Source organism: Dermacentor silvarum, chromosome 11 (assembly GCF_013339745.2).
Source record: "Dermacentor silvarum isolate Dsil-2018 chromosome 11, BIME_Dsil_1.4, whole genome shotgun sequence".
Lineage (NCBI taxonomy): Eukaryota > Metazoa > Arthropoda > Arachnida > Ixodida > Ixodidae > Dermacentor > Dermacentor silvarum.
Genome location: NC_051164.1, coordinates 55049871 through 55069885, shown reverse-complemented (window position 1 = coordinate 55069885; position 20015 = coordinate 55049871). Strand labels below are relative to the sequence as shown.

The window sequence follows — 20015 nt, the reverse complement described above, 5'->3', positions numbered from 1 at the left end:
AGAGAAATACTTGAACACTACTTTTTTAAATGCCCAACTTTCAATAGTTGTTGCTGTTTGCTGCTGAGAAACTTCCAGCGGCTTCAGCTTTATCTAACTCCGGTCAGTTAATTTCTTTTTGCAAAAGGTCGAGCTTGTGAAGAGACCCATTCTCATTGGCATATACCTCGTTATCCAAGTTGGCGTCAAAGATGTTCATTGAATCATTGAGGGCCAGCACAGATCGAATGGCACATACCTAGTGGTGCAAGTCTCGTCAAAGACTTTCTCCTGACAGCTGTGCTTACCGAGCCCCGCGTCTACAGTGGGCCATGTCGGCGTAAAACAGGTTCGTTGAGGAGCGGCCTCTATGTATACAATGCATTGACTCATACTCAGGGACTCAAGTTGATCCGAGGGTTGGTTGCACGCCCTGTTACCTCAGCACAGCACCCGATGCGCAATCCATTCGACCACGGAAAACGCAGGGAGCCAGGTAGGCGGCAAACGGTTACATAAAAACGTAGATAGATAGATCCAAACATAGATTGCCCCCACAAAGTGCGTGAGGGACCCAAAGAATGCTAAAGCATTAAAATATTGTAACGTTCCTGTTCGATCCCAACACTGCGCTTAAACACTGGGTGTTGTCGATTCCGAACGGTGGGGCTTCTGTTTTTCATAGCCGCGGGGACTCTCGACCTAAGGCCTCGATTTAGAATGGCTCACACACGCGATGTCATTTTCATTTGCGGCTGCCTCGGTGCAGGCTCACCAAAAGGGAAAGTTAGGCCATAGCAGCGCCCCTTAATCTCGAAATGACAGCACGTGTGAAATGTCTGCGCCTTCTGGCCCTGAACTGCGCTGCAGTGCGCAGTCATTTGAGCCCGAGCGATCACGTATTGAGCTTTAGTGATCGATGACACGGCTCTCATTTCATTGATGGCGCTGCGGCCAGTTGTTTAGCTCCCTTTCTTCCCGTCGACTTCCATTCTGCGAGATATTATTAATGGTTTCAGATGATTGCACGTTTCTTTTCCGGGGACTAGGACCATTGTGTGTGGTCATTTCCACGAGCAGAATGGCAAGGAAAGTCTCCTCATAACATTCGGATATTTGACCTCAATAGCAGTTGCACAAGAAAATGAACAATACAGTCAATCTAAGTACCATATTTGCCGCAGCGTAGTCCGCGTACTACAGTAAAATGTAAATTTGGAATTTCTCGGGGTGCGGCCTATCTATGGGTAGGCACGATAAATGATTCTATTATAAATGATTCTATTTCTGAAGATTGGGTAGGCGCTTTAAAATAACAAGGCCAGACTGTGCCTGCGAGTTTTTCCCGCCCCTAAATCAGCTAGCAATATCAGCTACACAATGGTCGTCGCTGCGCACGAGAAATATTTCTAACTCATTTAGCCAGCTCGGAATATTGTAGAGTGTTTGAAATATACGCCGTAAAATATGAAGCACCGTGGCACTATGCAAGCAAACATTCAACATGCTTCACGGTATTGCTCAAGCTCACCGTAGCCGACCTTGCGCAAGAACTCAAGATTCTAAAGGCGACCACGACATCGAGGAGCCCTTCGTCGAATCAAACACGCTGGACTTGTTTTGTTCTGGCAGCCGCGACGAGTGACTTTGAAGTCTTTTATTATTGACTCATCTATACACTACAAGAAATATTCTTGGCTTTTACAGGTAGATAGCAACATTTTTGCTTACATACTGTTTATTTATTGCAGGCAATCTAAAACACCTAATTGCTGTCGAAGTTAGTCTCCAAGGAGACTAACTGTGACTAAAAAGTCACAGGACTGCGCGGAACACGCAGCACAGTCACAGCGTAAGCTGGTTCAGCGGCGCAAGAGTAGCGCACAACAAGGTATTCGCGGCAAAGTGTCTTCGCCTCGATTTTGACGAGAACGATCTGAACGGTCCGCCCGGCGTCGACAGCGAGCTGCGGCTTGTAATGCTCTCTGCACAGCAGTCTGCTAAACCCGATGATGCCTAGTTGTAGCCGCGCACGTAGCTCGACGATTCGTTTCTTCAGCAGCGGTTCGTACCTTGCGAGGGGCCGCCATAACGTGTACCGAAGAGGTATCCGGAATACGTGGCGCACATCTAACATCGGCTTAACGTTGATTGCGCACCTCGTCTGAACCGCATCTCGTCGCACGCGGCGGTTGCAGGCACGTTAACTAGATGGCGCCACCATACTGGCGGAGGCTCGGGTCGTCTGCGCCTACGCGTAGTCTATAGGGCGCGTCTAAAGGGAATTTTTCTGCTGCCTGAAAGCAAGCGCTTGCGTGGCTCAGTGGTAAAGTATTCGACTCCCACGAATCCCAGGCCCGCCGGGATGGAACCCAGCGGACCTGGGGTCCATCCCGGCGGAGACCGGGTACTTTGTTTTTCGCATTTCGGGCGATAGCGGTTACGGGGCGGGGGCGGCATCATCGCGACCCGAATCGGCTACTGGAATGAGCCCATAACAGCTTACGCTGTAATAAGCATCATTATGCCAATGGAGTATGTAAAACACGATGTTGGTCTCTTGGATTATAAAGAGTTGTGAAAGTTCAGTTCCTTTTTTTTCTGTGGGAGGATGTGCAATGCGCATGGTAGATTGCCGAACCGATATCAGTGCGATATGATCACGCTGGGACATCATGGCAGACGTCTGTCAGACATTTGTGTGTTTGCTCGAACGCTAGTCAGTTTTACTTGCAGTAGGTGCGTCGTGACACACTTTGGCCATCGTAAGGGGCAACTTTCACTTCCCATGAGCCAAAGTTAATATTACAAAATATTATTTGCACAAGGAAACGAGCTCAGCAATGTGAGTAAACATTTTCAAATGAATAGGTGAGACGCGGCACTTTATCGAACGTCTCATATGAACCGCTCGGCCCATGCCAGCTTTACGGATTCATTCTGAATTTAATAAATTATAAAAGACTGGCAAATTTTTTGACACTATGCAGTAATAAAGGCGCTTTTACGGGGGTAGATTGGTGCGCATAATTTTACACACTGTCATCAGAAAAGCAGGATTATTAAGTAATAAATTGTTTTACAGACTTAATTTTCTAACTGGCAGGACATTTAAAATAAATCAAATCAAAATTTATTATTCATCATTTATCATAAATCAAATCAGAACGTAAATACGTCGTGCTGATTGCACGGCTCCGCGTTAGGAATTCTAGCTCTAGCAACGCTTTCAATTAGATGGTCATCATAACAGGAGGCGAAATGCGTCGCTGGTTTTGTGGCCACGTAATAGATTTATGTGAGTACCATGCAATGGGGGAAGGGGGTTAAGCGATGTTTTTTCATACGCGGTGATGATCTTAATAAGCTTTGTGGAATTTTGGGAATATCGCCTATTGCAGATAACAATTGTACAGTCCTTAGGCTGCATTATTCAGAGAGACGGACATTACTTGCGTGAGAAACCGACACGCATAATCAACAAATTAACGAAAATTCATAATTTAACTTCTTCAATAACTGACTTCCGGCACATATTGCAATTCACGACTTGCAATATGTGCAATATGTGCCGGGTATTTACCTGTAAAATAGGTACAAGCGCGCTCCCGGCCTAGTGCTCGGCCATTATGGGAACTGAACGCCTAGAAACAGGTCTTTGTCCCCAACCCGAATGCATCCCCACTTCAAGAGGTGCATTTGAGGCACCACATGGGAAATTGTTGCCATGGGAGTGGCCCAAACTCTGTTCTTTTTGTGCTCACGAGGGTTTCGCCGGGAATTTAGGGTGCAAGTTCTATTCCCAAGCGTATCACCCCTCAAGAAACCCGAACGCCAGGCAGGGGAACACTTGTACCCGTTTGAACCAGTGGGTGCCCGGCGGCGGTGGGAATCGAACCCACACCCTCCCGCAGCCGAGGCGGGGGCTCTTCAATTAGGCCACGGCTGCGGAAAATATGTGGGATGACTACCCATATGTGGGGTGCATTTTTTTGTAATGGCATCAAATTTTGAAAAAAAAATTGACTGTGGCAGATACCACAATTCTAACCCATGAGTTTAGTTACTCGATGCGGCGGCCACTACTTGTAGGAGAAATAAAAATGTTTAACTGAATAAATAGCATAATTGTACTAAATAAGTTTCTAAGTACTTACTATACGGCACATATTTCAATATATGAATTGCAGCTTGTGAGATTGCAAGGCATATCGATTCGAAATGAATTGTGAGCATTGCACCGGTTTAGAGATAAGCATCGTCAAACTTGAGATAAAATGCGTTGTTGCGTTTCACTTACTCATTTAAGAAACAGCTTTTTTTTATTGAAGCATAAAAGTAACTGGAACGCCAATGCATTTCATGAGGCACTGTTAAAGTTAATACCTCGAAACTGGTGTAATCCTTGATTTCGTTCCGAGTGGATACGCCTCGCGAACTCCCCGGCTATAATTCGTAATGTGAAAGTTGTGCCGTAAAGTAATTTATTAAAATATAATTACTGTTTGTGTTACTAATAAAATAAGTGGCCCTATAACGTAATACTGTTCCAATCTGCCTTTATTCCAATCTCTTTACGTCCGACTTCCCTAGCGGCCGACGCAAGCATGCGGCGGTGACCCGCAGCGTTGTTTGAACCGCCCAATAAAACACTCTCCTCGTCTATAGGAGGTCACTTTTGTGTGCTTTGAAAACGAATAGCATCGCTTACTTTGACATGTTTTTCGTGTGTCATTGGTTGAGAAAAAACGACCAGGACGCAGAAGTGGAGAGGGTTTCGGAGGTGCCTAGATAGGTGAGTGAAATAAGATAACCGGATGAGGAGGATGGTGCCGGCGTCTGGGATTGGCCTTCTCCCCTTGCTTAGATTGGGGTAGCTGGTCTAAAATCGCGGTGCCGTGCATGGGAAGCTTAAAAATGGCGCTAAACCGAATCCTCAGCTACGGAGAGCTGGCAGAGCGATGTAGTAAACGTTCCGAAAGGTATCGACGACTGTATACTGCCATGCAAAAATTTTAATTACACGCAAATAAATTGGTTCTTCCCGGAAGCTCCGAGTAGCCAGTGTCAGAGCGATCAGTTTTGTTTAGTTTTGTTCGGCATACTAAGGAATCTTTAATGCGTGGACGTCCGTTTGACGTGTTGCAATTTGGCGTTTTCGTGAGGTCGCGTGACAGAGAGACGAAGTGGGCGCAGCTCGACAACTTTTGCCCACTCACCGTTGGTCAATGGCGAAAAAGGTGTGCAATTATAAGAAACAATTTTATTTTTTTCCGGTCTAATCTTGAATAATCAGATGAGATGCTTTGCTGTTTTCGTGGCGCCGCGTGAAATACAGGCGAAGCGGGGTTAGGCCGCAAATGTTTGACCAATGGTGGATGGCTGTTTGCAGAAATGGAATAGAAACAGTTTGCAATAGCTTTACGCTATAGCACACAAGCTTTCCGATTTCGCGTAGAAGTATTGGTCACCTCATCTTGTATTTAGTTCAATTGTGAGAATTGAACTATCTGTCAATGGCAACTTTTAAAAAAATTGGTGCAGCTAAAAGTAAAACAAAAACCACCTGGTATAGTGTTCGCCGCCTATACAAGCTGCTCTGCTTCGCGTATCTGGACGAAATATTAACGGCACTCATCGATACTCATCGCCACTACTCGATGCCGCTACGCTTCGCGTTTACAAGCCAACAACGGGACGAAAATTTGAAGAAAGCTTCGCTTTAATGAGCCCACCACCCAGCCACCACAACCACATTTTAAATGCGAAGCATTTCTTTGTGAACATTTGCCTCTTTGACAGTATCTATCTATCTATCTATCTATCTATCTATCTATCTATCTATCTATCTATCTATCTATCTATCTATGTATCTATCTATCTATCTATCTATCTATCTATCTATCTATCCGCTTAAGTCTTTGTGCTCTCATGGTAGTTGGTTAACTTGGTATGTACCAAAATTCTCATAGTATGACATGAGTGTATGACGAACATAAATGATCAGTCATGACATGCTTGTCATGTGGGTCATGACAATGACCCAGTGAAAAAAATTAACACTAGGAAACCACGGAAACGGATTCGGACATGAGTACTAAGGGAAGGAAACACTAAAGGATGATAGTAGAAGTCATAGTCATGAGCGTGAGCCGGCAGATCCCACGCGCTGTGGGAATCGATGTTATGCGAAGCAGTGTGTGGGGAGCCTACCAAGTTAACGAAACGACCATGAGAACACCAAGACGTAGGCGGCTCTTTCATGACCAACATAACACGCGTTTCATGACATTCATGTCATGAGTCCTCTGGAGCCCCTTTAGCTACACCTAAGAGACCTTGAGGCGAAAGCCTTAGTCATGGTCGTGACTATGACTTCAACCATCAACATTTAGCCTTTTCCTTCACTTAGTACAACATCCGAAGCCATTCCATTGGTTTTTGAGTGTTAATCATTTTTTTCTGAGTCATTCTCATTTTTGCTGAGTCATGGTCATGACTATTACTTCTATCACAATCCTGTAGTGCTTGCATTGCAATACCAATGTTTGCATTCACTTAGTGCCCATGCCCGAACCCATTTCATTTGTTTTTGAGCATTAATCTTTTTTCGCTGTCATTGCCATTTTTGCTCAATCATGGTCATAACTGATTGCTACGATCATCCTTTAGCGTTTCCTTCACTTAGTGCCCACGTGCGAACCGATTCCAGTGGTTTTTGAGTGTTTATCTTTTTCGCTGAGTCATTGTCATTTTTGATGAGTCATGTTCATGAGTATGACTTCTACCAGCATCCTTTAGTGTTTCCTTCACTTAGTACCCACGTCCGAACCCATTTCATTGGCTTTTGAGTGTTTCTCTTGTTCGCTGGGTCATTGTCATGACCTACATGACACGCATGTCATTTATGTGATGACCTATCACTTATGTTCGTCGTACAGTCCTGTCATACTATGCCAATTTTGGTACCTACCAAGTTAACGAAACGACCGTGAGAGCACCAAGACGTAGGCGGCTGTTTCATGACCTACATGACACGCATATCATGACATTCATGTCGCGAAATATTATTTATGGTCGTCATATACGCTTGTCATAGTATGCCAATTTTGGTACATACCAAGTTAACGAAACGACCATGAGAGCACAAAGACGTAGGCGGCAAGATATATAGATGGACAGGTACTGTTAAAGTAGCAAATGTTCGCCTAGAAATGCTTCGCATTTAAAATTCTATTCTGTAGACCTCGAACTAAATACTTGGACCACCAACATATTTTGCACCAGTATTGTCGCATTGCATCAAGGTACCTCCACTAAGATTGTTCCACTCAGGAGGAGACAGAGGGAAAAGTTTTATTGTCGTACTATTCGCCAAAAGTAAGAATTACATACACATGCAGAGAACATCGCTTAATGTAAATTGCAGCGCCTGCATTTCAGTTTCAATTGCAATCGCAATGACGACGTTTTGTGGTAATTACATCATTAAGTATTAGCAAAATAAAAAAGAACGTGAAAAGTGACACCAATGGCGTGATTATATTGCACGCAAAACCAACTATTTCCGATTTATGGGCGTTGCCTTGTCTACCACCACGCATACGAAAAACTTCTGCATCGCGATGCTCCCATGGGTAGGACTCTCTTTAGATATTCAACCAAGGTTCATTAGCGCCTCTTCGTGCTCAGTGATTAGCATCCCTTCCATGTAGTGTCTTGTCAAAGCCCGTGAAAACTAACATAAGGGCTGTACTTTGAGCAAGTCACTTAACTGTGTAGTGTGGCAACGTGTAACGCGAAACTAAGCCATATACTACTGTAACGCGCTCTCCAACTTAAGCTCAGAAGCACTTCCTGGAAGCATATTATTTGTCCAGCACAATCAGTGAGCTGGCTGTGTACACTGTAACAGAGAATCGAAGAACATGTGCATATATTCACAGGCCGTATTAGTGGCAGGCACTGTGTGTTTCTTGAACTTTTGAGCTGTTCACAACCAGGCGGCAAAACATTTTGACTCGCCGTTGCAGGAAAAGGCGAGAAAATTGCTGCAGTGTAAGAACCACTAACTGGTATTGTGTCGAAAGTACGTAAGTGTTTTGAAGACATTGGAGTGACAATCTCGGTGAACCGCTAAATTTAAAAGGTGAAAGGAATAACACAAACAAACCTTACGAGACAGTTGCTAGCTGCCGGCACATAAATTTGAACACTGACGAAGTTGATGTTTTCGCCACCTCTCCCCCTCCCCCCCTCGAACACACAAACACAAAATCACTGCTCCACCACACCAGTCTCATAGCGGAAACAACGTAGACAGCAAAAGGTAGATGTGCACAGAATGGTACGACGGTGAAAAACAGCGGCAAAATTGAGCGAACAGTGCTTCCAAATATTTACTTCCGCTTCTACCAGAAGTTCGAAGTGCCCACTGCTCAAGGCATGCCACTTTCTTAAGAGGCGACCGGAATAGAGGCCCTGGGGCTGGACGAAAAACTAAGATCGAACAAGAAGACACTTCGAGAAAAGTTTCTTCATTGACCTTCCATTCTTCCTGTGCTACAAAACTTCCCAAGACACAGGATGGTGCGAGTAAACCAGAATACAAAAAAAAACCACAAATCTATGCGTTACCCTTAGGTGTACTGATTGAATCTCACTTTCCTTCTTTTTCTATATATCTTACATTATCCCAGCGCTGATTAGATACACCCCCGCTTCATCGTGTATCATTAGGGAGCATATTTTGTTGATTATCATACGAGCATTTATATCTAAGGGCGGCTTCAAATTCCTTGAACGCCTTTCTTTGTTTCAAGCTTTATATCCAAACGAAGGGGTGTGCAGCTGCGTAGAGTGATATCTGGGTGAAAATATATAACCTCGTACCATTAGGATACTTGTGCCCTTATCTTCAAATATCTTAGTAATAATAACGCGAACACCCAATTGAAACTCCAGGTAATCCAGTAGGAAGGTTCTTCCTCCCATCATGACGCATTCGTACCATGCTTGGGATCATCATGTGGCTGCTTTATATAACCCAGTGGTACCATTCACGATCTTCACGACAATATCAAACACACCATTCGCAACGGCTGAAAGCCACTGCCTTCATCAGCGCCCAAGATGGTCATTCCTAACGACGAAGCTGAATGGTTCTCGAGAGGTTGGGCTGTCTTCCTTGAAATTTTGGCTGGAAAATTTGTTGGCCCTCTTAACGCTTCTTTTTGAGTTCTTCAAAAGAAGTTTGTCTATATTCGAGTGTCTCTTTTAACTCTACTTTTATCTCGTTTGTAAAGCCTGTTGACAAGCTCATCTACGAGATTTTCAGTTACAAGCACAATGCCGTTAAATTACCTACGTTAACAGAAAATGACTGCCCCAATAATATGTTTATTTTCTCAAAATTGTGCTGTTAACCAAGGCTAAAGTATCATTCTTAATTTTTTCCGAGATCTACGATGATACAACAGTGATTGTTCCCGGGTTCAGAGCAGCGTTATAAAACGCTTGCATTGTTTTACTTTTTGCTGGTGAACTTTTACTGAAATGAGCATTCCTTTGGAACTTCACCAATTATGCGGTATGTATCTACCTTTTTCACCATGCTTTTTCACCAGTATGGGCGGCCAGGTATGTGCGGGCTGCTAAGTTGCCGATGAGAACACATGGGTCACTGTATATGTGATTGAGCAGACAACTTCACTACGTATGTGGTATCTGTCTATGCCCGTTCTTCTGGATATTGGTATGTTTCAATTTACTTCATCAACGATGTCGGTATGTGCCAAGAGTGTCAACTGGGTGCAGTTATTGCAATAAAATATACTGTGTGGTCATATACTGTTCAGCATCTTGGTTGGGAGCGAGCATGGTAATGTGCCGTGGAAATGCAATTACTATGAGAATAATCACAATAACAAGTAAACAATGTCCATCAGCTATTGGTCACTGATCTAAAGAAAGATTGCTGTTCCCCTTAACTTCACCAATCATCTGCAAAGATAGATGAGCTGGCAATTTTAGTTTTCACCATAATAAGATCATTATGCTCATATCACTCCACGGAGGACGCGTGTATTGTGTCGTGTTTTTTTCTTTTTGAAGCCGCTGATTACATAGCGAAGAGTCTTGCCTAATAAGGTGGCACAATTTACGCGAATAGGTTTGTACGCTCTCAAATCTGCACATGCGAGCACCATTATTCATTGATGAATGAACGGTGGTACGTGTTTAAATGGCGGACCAATTCATCCGTCAGTACGCATTCGATGACCGACGACTACGCTCAGCGCTCTTGTTGGGAGTTGTGCTTTTCTTACCTATCTGGACACAAGTACACGAAATAAAGATACTTCGATTTATTATTGTGCAGTCTCGGAAGCATTTGTCGTTCGTCACAGTCACCACAACATGATAATCCTAAACGAGAACACATTCTGGCGAGTGCAGTTTGCCTTAACATATAGCCAGTGGGGCCCTGGAAGAGGGGCTCCACCCACAGTAACCAAGCACGATTTTTATTTCAATGAAGTTTTTTCTCTCTCTCCCGAGTCTATTCGCTAAAACAGAAGCATAGCTAATAAAGAAGTCGTTCGTTCAAAACTTGAGAATTCAGCCAGCTAGTCGAACGCTTGAACGCTTCCGCCTCACTTACAATGTCCGACACCATCCCACGATTCGTCTCGTTCTCGAAAAAATATGCGCACACGAACAATAAGGCGAAGCAGAAAGATTTCACGGGGTGTTTTGACGCTACTACGATGATTGCGAACTTGCGAACCAAACCAGGTATAGAGCGAAAATGTTTCGTGGCGGCAGCTCTCCCGTCACCTCAAGCGAGCACGGCACAGAGGTTGTATGCCGTTGCGCGCGTTTTATGAGAAACGCGCGCGAATATGCAAGCGTACGCGTCGAGCCACGCTCTCATATGCGCCGTTTGCGACGAGCCGTCTCTCAGGAACGAAATTAATCTTCCCGGATGTGGAAGTTTTCTTCAGCAACGCCGACGCGCCTAGCAAGAGAAACCCTTCCGCTTACGCCTTCTAAGGTAAAGGTAAATGTATTCTGCTCGCAGAACTTGTTTCTTTTCGCGTCCGAGTTAGCGCCGAAATACGCAAGTTTGCATGACTTTCCCCCCTTACGCCTCACGGAGTTAGAGCCGCTGACTACTACCACTCAACTTTTTTTTCCAAACAGCCCTTACTATCGAAAATAAGTAATCCTTTGAAACGGTAATTCATCTGAAAAACCTTAAACATCCTGCCTAGGGACTAATACAGGTGGAGTTAAGTATTCTTGCCCTGTAATCAAAGAAAATTAAAATTAAATTATCGGGTTTTACATGCCAAAACCACGATCTGATTATGAGGCACGCTGTAGCCGGGGACATCAGAATAATTTGTACCAGCTGGGGTTCTTCAACGTGCCCCTAAATCGCGTGTAAGTACATGAGAGTTTCCGCATTTCGCCCCCATCGAAATGTGGCAGCCGAAGCCGTGATTGGATCCCGCGACCACGTGATTAGCAGCCCAACACAATAGCCACTAAGCAACCACGGCGGTTGCGTATTTAAACACGTTAGACAACAAAATACCATTCGGTGAAACCAATAACAAGGTGTTGTGCTGCAATGGCATGCCCTTGATCTCCTATTTCAAGCATGGCAGAAGGCTAGGGAGGTCAACATACTCATGCAAGCGCTCGACCAAGGTTTAGGTATAGAAGCTTAGGCATGCTGTGCAAATACCGGTCACAGTTTGCACACTAAATATATATGTATATATATACGGATCCGAACAGATGCGTTTGAACAAGGACAAGTCACACACTAATAGTTTGCTGCATCTTCCATTGCCTAAACATGTTCGAATGCCGGGTCATATACGTTTCAAGATATTAAAGCAGCAATTTTAGATTCAGCTTTCCGATCACCACGACCAGAAAGTGCGGGAATCTTTTCTCATTCATAAGTTTTACGCTGTACTGCTTGGAAATAACGGAAGCGTGGGGAAACTTGCCGTGTATTTCTGTGGTATATCAATTTATGTGTGTTGCTCATAGCAGTCCTGGTTTTACGCTAACGTCCTACAGCTCTTACTCTAAGAAATTCTTGTTTTTGAGCATGCATTTGCTATCTCGTTGCTGTTACTCCATTTTCAGGCATAGCAAAATGTGTGGCCAATGGAGTGTTTGCCGCATGAACTTTAGCAGCTTTTTCATGTGAATACTCGGTGATTCTGTGTCTGACTTGGATATGAACTTTCACTCCGTTATTATATTCTCTAAAATTTGGAACCTCTTGTATACATGAAATCGCCCACGTGTTCATGCTGATAAAAGCGGCACTCCGCTTGTATCTCGCTTGACTCTAACGAAGGCCGTGCCTTACCAAAAGAATATGGTTTTTAACGTAAGTGTGCTCATTTTCCTGAAATCTCTCTCTGTGTGTGCATGCGAGCGCGCGCGTTTCTCTCTCTCTCTGTGTGTGTGTGTGCGTGTGTAATGAAGACTGCGATTGAAAGCACCCAGAGCTCAATTTACTCATTCTCTGTAAGAGTGAAAAAAAGTAGAATAAGAAAACCGTACTGCGTTACGAATACGAACACGCGTACAATCACTCAAGTAAAAAAAAAAAGCGCAGGTAGTCTATGATTACAAACACGCGTACATTCAGTGGCGTCAACAGGGAGGGGCATGAGAAATAGAAGATGGATAGACGCAGCCAGTGGAATGAAGGGGAGAGGGGACACATTTTAGTACAATTCATGCGAAGGCTCGCAGCAGGCAGAAGAGTGTTTCTCTCGTTCTTTGCTTGAAGTTACTGCAAGTTTTGTGAGATCACGAACCCGGTCCTATGACACTCATACTGTGACCTCCCCTAACCTCTGCGTTCCGCGAACTGCATTCCATTGCATTCTTTGCACAGATGGCCACTTTTGTGTTTGCGGTCGAACTGTTTTTTTTACAAAGTCTATGCGTGTATGAAAAATAAACATCAATATAAAATAAGGGCGACAGTATTATCTAATAAATGATACGGAAGTATAAACACAGCTTCATAGGCATTATATATAATATATACCATATATAACAGTTAGTAAATGCGTAAAACAGACAGGAAAACTATTCATTGGTCCACTAAACATGTCGGCAATCTTGGAAACATGTCTCGTGCTAGTGTTGCAAAACGTCTCTTGCATGCCTCTTGCAAAATGCATACACACAAGTCGATGATACACCCTGGTGCATGTTCAGGGTTTTTAATCTTCCGTGGTTAAAATCAGCCTAAAATATAGTCATATGAGAATGATGGCGTTAAATTTAGAAGTAACTTTCTCGGTGCACTGATCCTAGGAACCAACCGACGCTGTGATATGAGTGGTCTTTGCCGACTAAGGTCCCCCCGTCATTAGGGAAGCTTTTGTCTGCCCCAAGAAAGCATTTACGAGTATTTCATGAAAAGAAATGTTTCCTTAGTCAGCCAAGAAAGCAGCAATTTTGGCGTACAAAAGCAGCCGTGAGCTCCTTTGCGTGCATAATGGGGAAGAGGATCACAAACATATGAGAGCTTATAATTCGTAACCATGGGCATGGCAATGCCCCTATACTATTAGGGAACGAGTGGAAGGTTGCAGCACAAATAATGAACTACCACAATGCGGTATGTTGTTTTAATTTGTTCGAGAAGCCTGGAAACAAAAGACATCCTAACAAACAGTACAACAAATTAATATGCATTGCAAGAACATTGTAATTATATCTCACTGCAGAGAGACTTCAGTATGCTGGTTAGCCCCTCACGAAAGAAGAGCATAAAAACGTTGTTAGGCAGGAACACATCCAGTATAGCGAGAGCAGGAAGTGAGCTGCTGCTCGAATTGATATTTGCCCAACCGCCAGCTGGCTGCTCACGACCAAGCAGGCTTCAACAAAATTACCACGCCAAACTTGCAGATCCGGCACGCTGCACCTCTAATTGCGCAGTCCTGACTCTGCCTTCGGATTTGACTGGCAAACATTTTTTTTGTCTTCCTTGGAAGATACTAGTAGCCAGAGAAACCGTGTAATTGTGGGAGTGATACTAGCCATCGCGGGCAGAGAGATGGGCAAAATTTACATATTTTTTTGCCACTTCGTTCTTTATTCTTGCGTGGTCGCGAATTCCTACGTTATTAAAACGGCCACCTCAAATGCCGCAGCGCTAATTGAATATATGACACATTTCCTTTTCAGCTTTCTGCAAAGGACAGGCGCTTTAGGGATTTGTGCGCATACATCGGTATTGTGCTAGAGGTTAAGGCAAAACAAACGCAGCCAATTTCGAAAGACAATGGCTCACTTCTAAGAAAACCACGAGGCACAATGTGCTTTATTGTTTACGCATGTTTGGCTCGTCGCGTTAATGCAATGGCATTGGCCTACTGCACTGAGGATAGGTCTTGTGATTGCAATTCTCTGTTGCAGCAGGTGAATTCCGATGAGAGCGGAATGCAAAACACTCACGCAACCAAAATATAGGGTGCATAAAGATACTTCGAGGTATAAATAAAGGGCGTTGACAAGACATGCTCTTACAGAGAACCAGGCAAAAACAAGCAAAAATGCTGACAGGCAGACAGAGCACGTAATATATCACGCGATATAGCGCATATTAATATCATTCGTGGAACAACCAATCTTAAAATAGGTTGTGTTTGTTTAAAACCCTAATATTAGGTGTTGCCCTATATTTGCTTATGTTTGCGCCTTATGCTTTAATCATGCTGGTAAAAATGTATGTGGGGCCATCCACTCAGGTGTGTCTTTTATAGCCACCATGTGTTGTTTGGGACCTTAAACCCAGTTATAGAAACATCAGCCACACTTCGTATTATATACAGTGCGCTAGTGTTGTGGTCTTTCTCCGAAGCGTGCATCGCACTTTAATATCGTTGCCACCTACGCTTCACTACAAAATGGGTGACGTCCACCAATACTGCTATCATATTAAAATTATTTCGCTCCTCTTTTACAATTGACAGGAAACAAGTACACCACATCTGTGGCAAAGTCGATTGGAGGGCTCGTTCGAACAAACAACAGCAATCGTACATTTTTTCCCCACCATATCACATATCTGTAATACAACTTCGAGAGCACGGGGAAGCATGTAGACTTTTTGGGTTTTCAGATTGCACGATGCAAAAATAACATGCTGCGACTAGCTCTTCAAAATATTTACGTGAGCTATAACTTTCATCCGTGGTCAGATTCTGCTGGCAGCCAATTCGGATGGCAAACAGCAAGGAGAATGCCACTGACAGAAAAATGGAAGCCCATAGCCAAGCGAAAGGAACGGATCCTCAGTGCAAGTCAAACAATGGACGTTCTACTGCACTGCGAACGTGCCGAGGAAAAGCAGCTGAAGCACAGCATTGTCAAGTTGTCACACGCAGCTCCCTTTCGTTGAGCCGCCACCACCACTTATTTCACGGTGCAGTCCAGCGAAAGTAGTCATCAGAATTTCTCGGCGTATAGTGTGTATGTCGAAGGAAAAGAAGAGAAAAAACGATTGCAAACCATGCGGCTCCTGGAAAGATGCATAATGATGCCTGTTTTTCATGATCCTTTTGTATTTCAAAGGCTGCCGCATGTTTCGCATCATTTGGGATAGGTTTTTACTTTCTTTAGTTTATGAAAGCAGTGAAAAGGTACCACTTCTGAAAATCTGTAGAAGTCATTCGGCAAACCTGGAGGAACATGGTAGTTATAGCGAGGCGACTGCCATCAGCCCGTTTATTGTAATTTTTTTAACGAGCGAGAGCGCGTCGTTAGTGGTTCAATGACGAGGCCATCATCGGGCTTTCGGTCGACCTATTTTAGAGAAGTGTTCCTTGTCGTCGGCTTTGCTTTCTTCACTACCACGAAATAATGTACTCCTATTAATGGCCATACCAGTTTGCTGCTGAATAGCAACGTGCACGAGCTCGCCTTCATTAAACGAAAAAAAATAGAACAGCGCTTGTGACGGTTCCTGCTTATTCATGCTCTGTCGATCCTCTCGTTGCTTGAATATAGAAGAGACTGCGGCGTTTGAATTTCTCTAAACTCTCCATATTAACACAAGGGAGCAAAGACGTTACACCTGCTTAGTCGGGTCTATAGTAAAATTGCTTATACAATTGTCGCTAAAAACCATTGCGACAATTTGCGCTCAAATAAACCAATTAGGCTGTTATGCAGGTGCTATTTGAGCCATAGAAAATTGCAGCTTTTTCTTCAGGATTATGTAACATTCTCTAGCGAATCGCGACGACTTGACGATCGGCCGCCGTCCGTGCCGGCACCACTCGAACGCCGTCCCCATCGCTCGTCGGCCCGAAAGCCAGAAACGGCCATTTTATTCTCCTGGACTCGCCTGTGTGAACGTCTTTGAATGCGTGGCACCGTCTACGCATGCACGTAAAATCAGCACACATTCATGCATCTCGCTTCTTTCTATTCGCCGGTTCATCTTTTCCAGTGTAGTGTGGTCAACCAGACACCTTTGTGGTTGTTATTCCTTAATTCTCATTTTCTTTTCTCTCGATCTATCCTCTTTAGGATTACATTCACAAAGGATAAACACAAGGTATAAAGGATTTCCTCAAACATGATTTTCCCGAAGGAATGCAAAAGAACAAAAAAAAACATCCCTGTATGTTCAGATACTTTCTGCGTAAAGTTACAGCACTTTGCAGAAACATTTGAGTACAGAAAAGTACGACAAAAATATTTGCACCGTAAAAACGGAACATAGGTCGTGTTTTTTTTTTTCAGCACCATAAGTGGGGAATTGCTCCCTCGTCTTACATAGCTGTCTTTGGCAAAACTTCACTTTCGTCGGGCTGCTATGGCACAAAGAAAAAAAGACAGAAAAAGTGTTCTCATTTTTGTCTTCGTTGCCGTTATGAACTCGCGAATTTCGCAAACTTTGGGGGAACGCGCGTTACTACGGTCTCGAGCAAGTCTCAGCTTGGATTTAGCAATGCATCCCAAAACAATGTAATAAAATGTGATGCAATAGGATGCGAACACGCAAACTAGATCATGGCAGCACTGCACCGTTTGGTTGTGAAAGTAAAACCAGGGTGGTGCTTGATTTTCGTTCAAAACGTCGTTCCGCGATTGCTTCGCTGTTCACGCTAAACTTGAACACGCCGCGGTGGAATTTATTCGTGAGCAGTCTGCGCGATTACGACTATCTTCTGGGACAAAAAGGTGGCGCGGAATATAAGTCGCGTCAACAACCGCAGTCGGCAAACATGGTGCGAAATACCTGCGATTGACAGCAGCTAGGTCATGAGTACGGGTGAATGGCCAGCTGTCACGTGATGACACCAACAAAAAGCTGCAGTGACTGCTGGTGTGCACGTCGGGTGCCCATGGGCTGCCACTCATTGCCCGATGACCGTGTTACGTGTACCTAGTCCTGCATAACAACTGCCTTGGACATCATTTATGATGTACTGTGGGATGTCATAAGTCACTACTAGCCGTCCCTGGGCGGGAATCTTCACAGTTTACGCGTGGATTTTATCTCTGATAATGAATGAGCATGTTGATGGAATAAAGTATGTTTTATACTTAACTGAATTGTATTTATTTTTCAGTTTTATTCATCCCAACGTCAGGGATCCACCTATATTCTGCACCAATCTATACACCGGTTTTTGCAGTGGGTAGTCTTGCTCAAGGTGCCACAGTTGTCGCAAATTTTTTAGAACTAAGACCGAAATGAATTGTGCGCTACCACTTGAACTAAACGATTCCGGTACCTTCGGAATGATTTCTGAACCAGTGTCAGGTTAATCTCGACTCTTAAATCTAGCCGGCTCCACCTAAACACAGGTACATTTGTTCAAATCTGGCCTGATACAGGTTCCAGTGCTGGTCCACGTAGTGATCTTACCTCTTCGCTTAGAATATGAAGCGCTAACAAAGGATTTATAAGATGCTTGCGTCCTGAATGCCACATTAGCGCGTGCCCCTGCTAATGTTAGCCAAGCTGTTCAAAGAAAAAAAAAACAATAAAATGCAGCAGATCCATCGCTTTGGAATCTATATACAGCGAAGCTTTGTGTGAGTGCATAAAGAGTCGGAAACACCTACGCACGCACAAGCGCGCGCGCACACGAATTATACCGAGCCTTTCGTAAAGCATAGTTTCTGACAACTAGTAAGTACGACGGACGCCGTGAACGCATCCTCCTGGTTTCAGAGGCAGCATGCGTATACGTACGTAGCGCAATTCGCATCCATTATATCCGCAAGAACGGTTTACTTCCTCAGTTACCATAAAGCCGCGGATGCGCGAAGGCAAATTTCCTGGTTCTTTTTTTTCCCGCACGGGCAGCACCGCCGCGTAGGCGAGCGCCATCTGGTAGTGGTGCAAGAAAACCAGTGGCGCGCGCACTGCGTTGTGATTGCTTGGCCCCTTCGGCAAGGGAACAGCCAAACCTCAGCCACCCTTACGAAACCCGATTAGGTTAGCAAAGACAGGCTTGGCTTTTAAAAGCTGTTTCACAAAACGCGAAAATTTCTGCTACAGCCCTCGAGCCCTTTGTGGATCCAGGTTTCAGTAGATGAAACGGATATGCATACGACATTAGCGCCCGTACTCAGAAGACAGTTCCACGCGTAGCCGAGATGTATGGCCGGGGGAAGCTTAGATACCACCGATAAATGTAAGCGCTTTGGTAAGCACCATATTCTTGCCGGATGCAGATGGTCAGCGAGTAATGCTTGCAGGTGGTGATGGCAGTGATTTTTTTAATATATGGAACCATAAGATTCTAATATAAACGTCCCAACGAGTTAAAGGGAAAGTTTTCAAATGTGGCTGACCCGTCTGTTTTATATTTACCTGCGGTGATGCACTGTGCACTTGCCTGGAAATGTGTAGAAATTGTGGTGACGCCAATGCAACAACGTTGAAGAAATGCATCAAGACAGCGTCTCCGGAGTGAGCACGTGAGCAGAGAAGAACAAAGTTCAGTGGCACTTGTTCGTAGAAGTGACAACATCTCCCTTTCTGCTGCCACAGTGGTGACAACGGACCAAAGATGACAGCGTTCCAGAATTTTCCACCGGGTCACCGTAAATCGTTTCCTCAAGCTCCCGTCTGAGGAAACCGCGCTGCGCTGCATCATCAAGCCGCCGCCGTTCCAGGAGCTCTGGCCTGAAAGGCCTACCACCGAGGTCCTCAACCTAGAGGTGGGATACTACCTCCGTGGCAGCACATCGCAGCAGGAAAGGTACTGCATCATGGTAGCTATGCTTTCACCTGCACTTCGATGTCCCTCCCGCCTCTTGTACACACGGACATGCTTCGGGCGTTCCTGTCAGCCCTAACGGAACCGCCAGTTCCATCTCACTTGTTCGCTGGCTGTAAACCCCGACGGCAAACACCTTCGTGCGCAACTAGGGCTTCGCCTTCGGTAGCCACGTCAAGTCCTCTCGAAACAGCACCGACTACTCCCAGTCGGCTAGGTTTTAGTGCCGCGGCACCATTTTATTCGTCGCCAGACACGATGTGATTAGGATGTGATGGTTCGTGCACGCCAGCATCAAGTCGCCCACGCGAATGCGATCAACTTCCCTACCAAACATTTTGCGAGGTGTTTCAAGACGGTACTGTTATCATATTATGCTCTGATCATAGTTGTGAACCTGAACATGTGCATTTGTCCCAACCTTTTGTTAAACAGATATTACCCGTAAGCACCTTTCTACTTGAATAAATTAACAAGGTTACCGACCTGTATTTCTATGATGTACTTTCTGCACACATGATGTCCGAGGTAGCACAGAACTGTTTATCCTACGTATTAAAAAGAGGCACAGTTCACCTATATGGTGCTTTTTTTTTGTCTAGCAGTGCACACCGTTTTTGAATATCGCTTGTGGTATGTAGCGCAATTGTAATCCTTGTGCAGGATTACTCGATAAGACTGAGGTTAATTGCACAAGAATTGCAAGAGTATATTTGGCTTTTTTTATTCGGCTAT

General features: G+C 44.4%; 1 long non-coding RNA gene across 1 annotated transcript in view; it reads right to left on the bottom strand.

Moving 5' to 3' along the window:
* LOC125941387 (uncharacterized) overlaps window positions 1–20015 on the bottom strand; it is a 343657-nt gene that overhangs the window by 168160 nt on the left and 155482 nt on the right. The gene's annotated exons all lie outside the window — the stretch shown is intronic.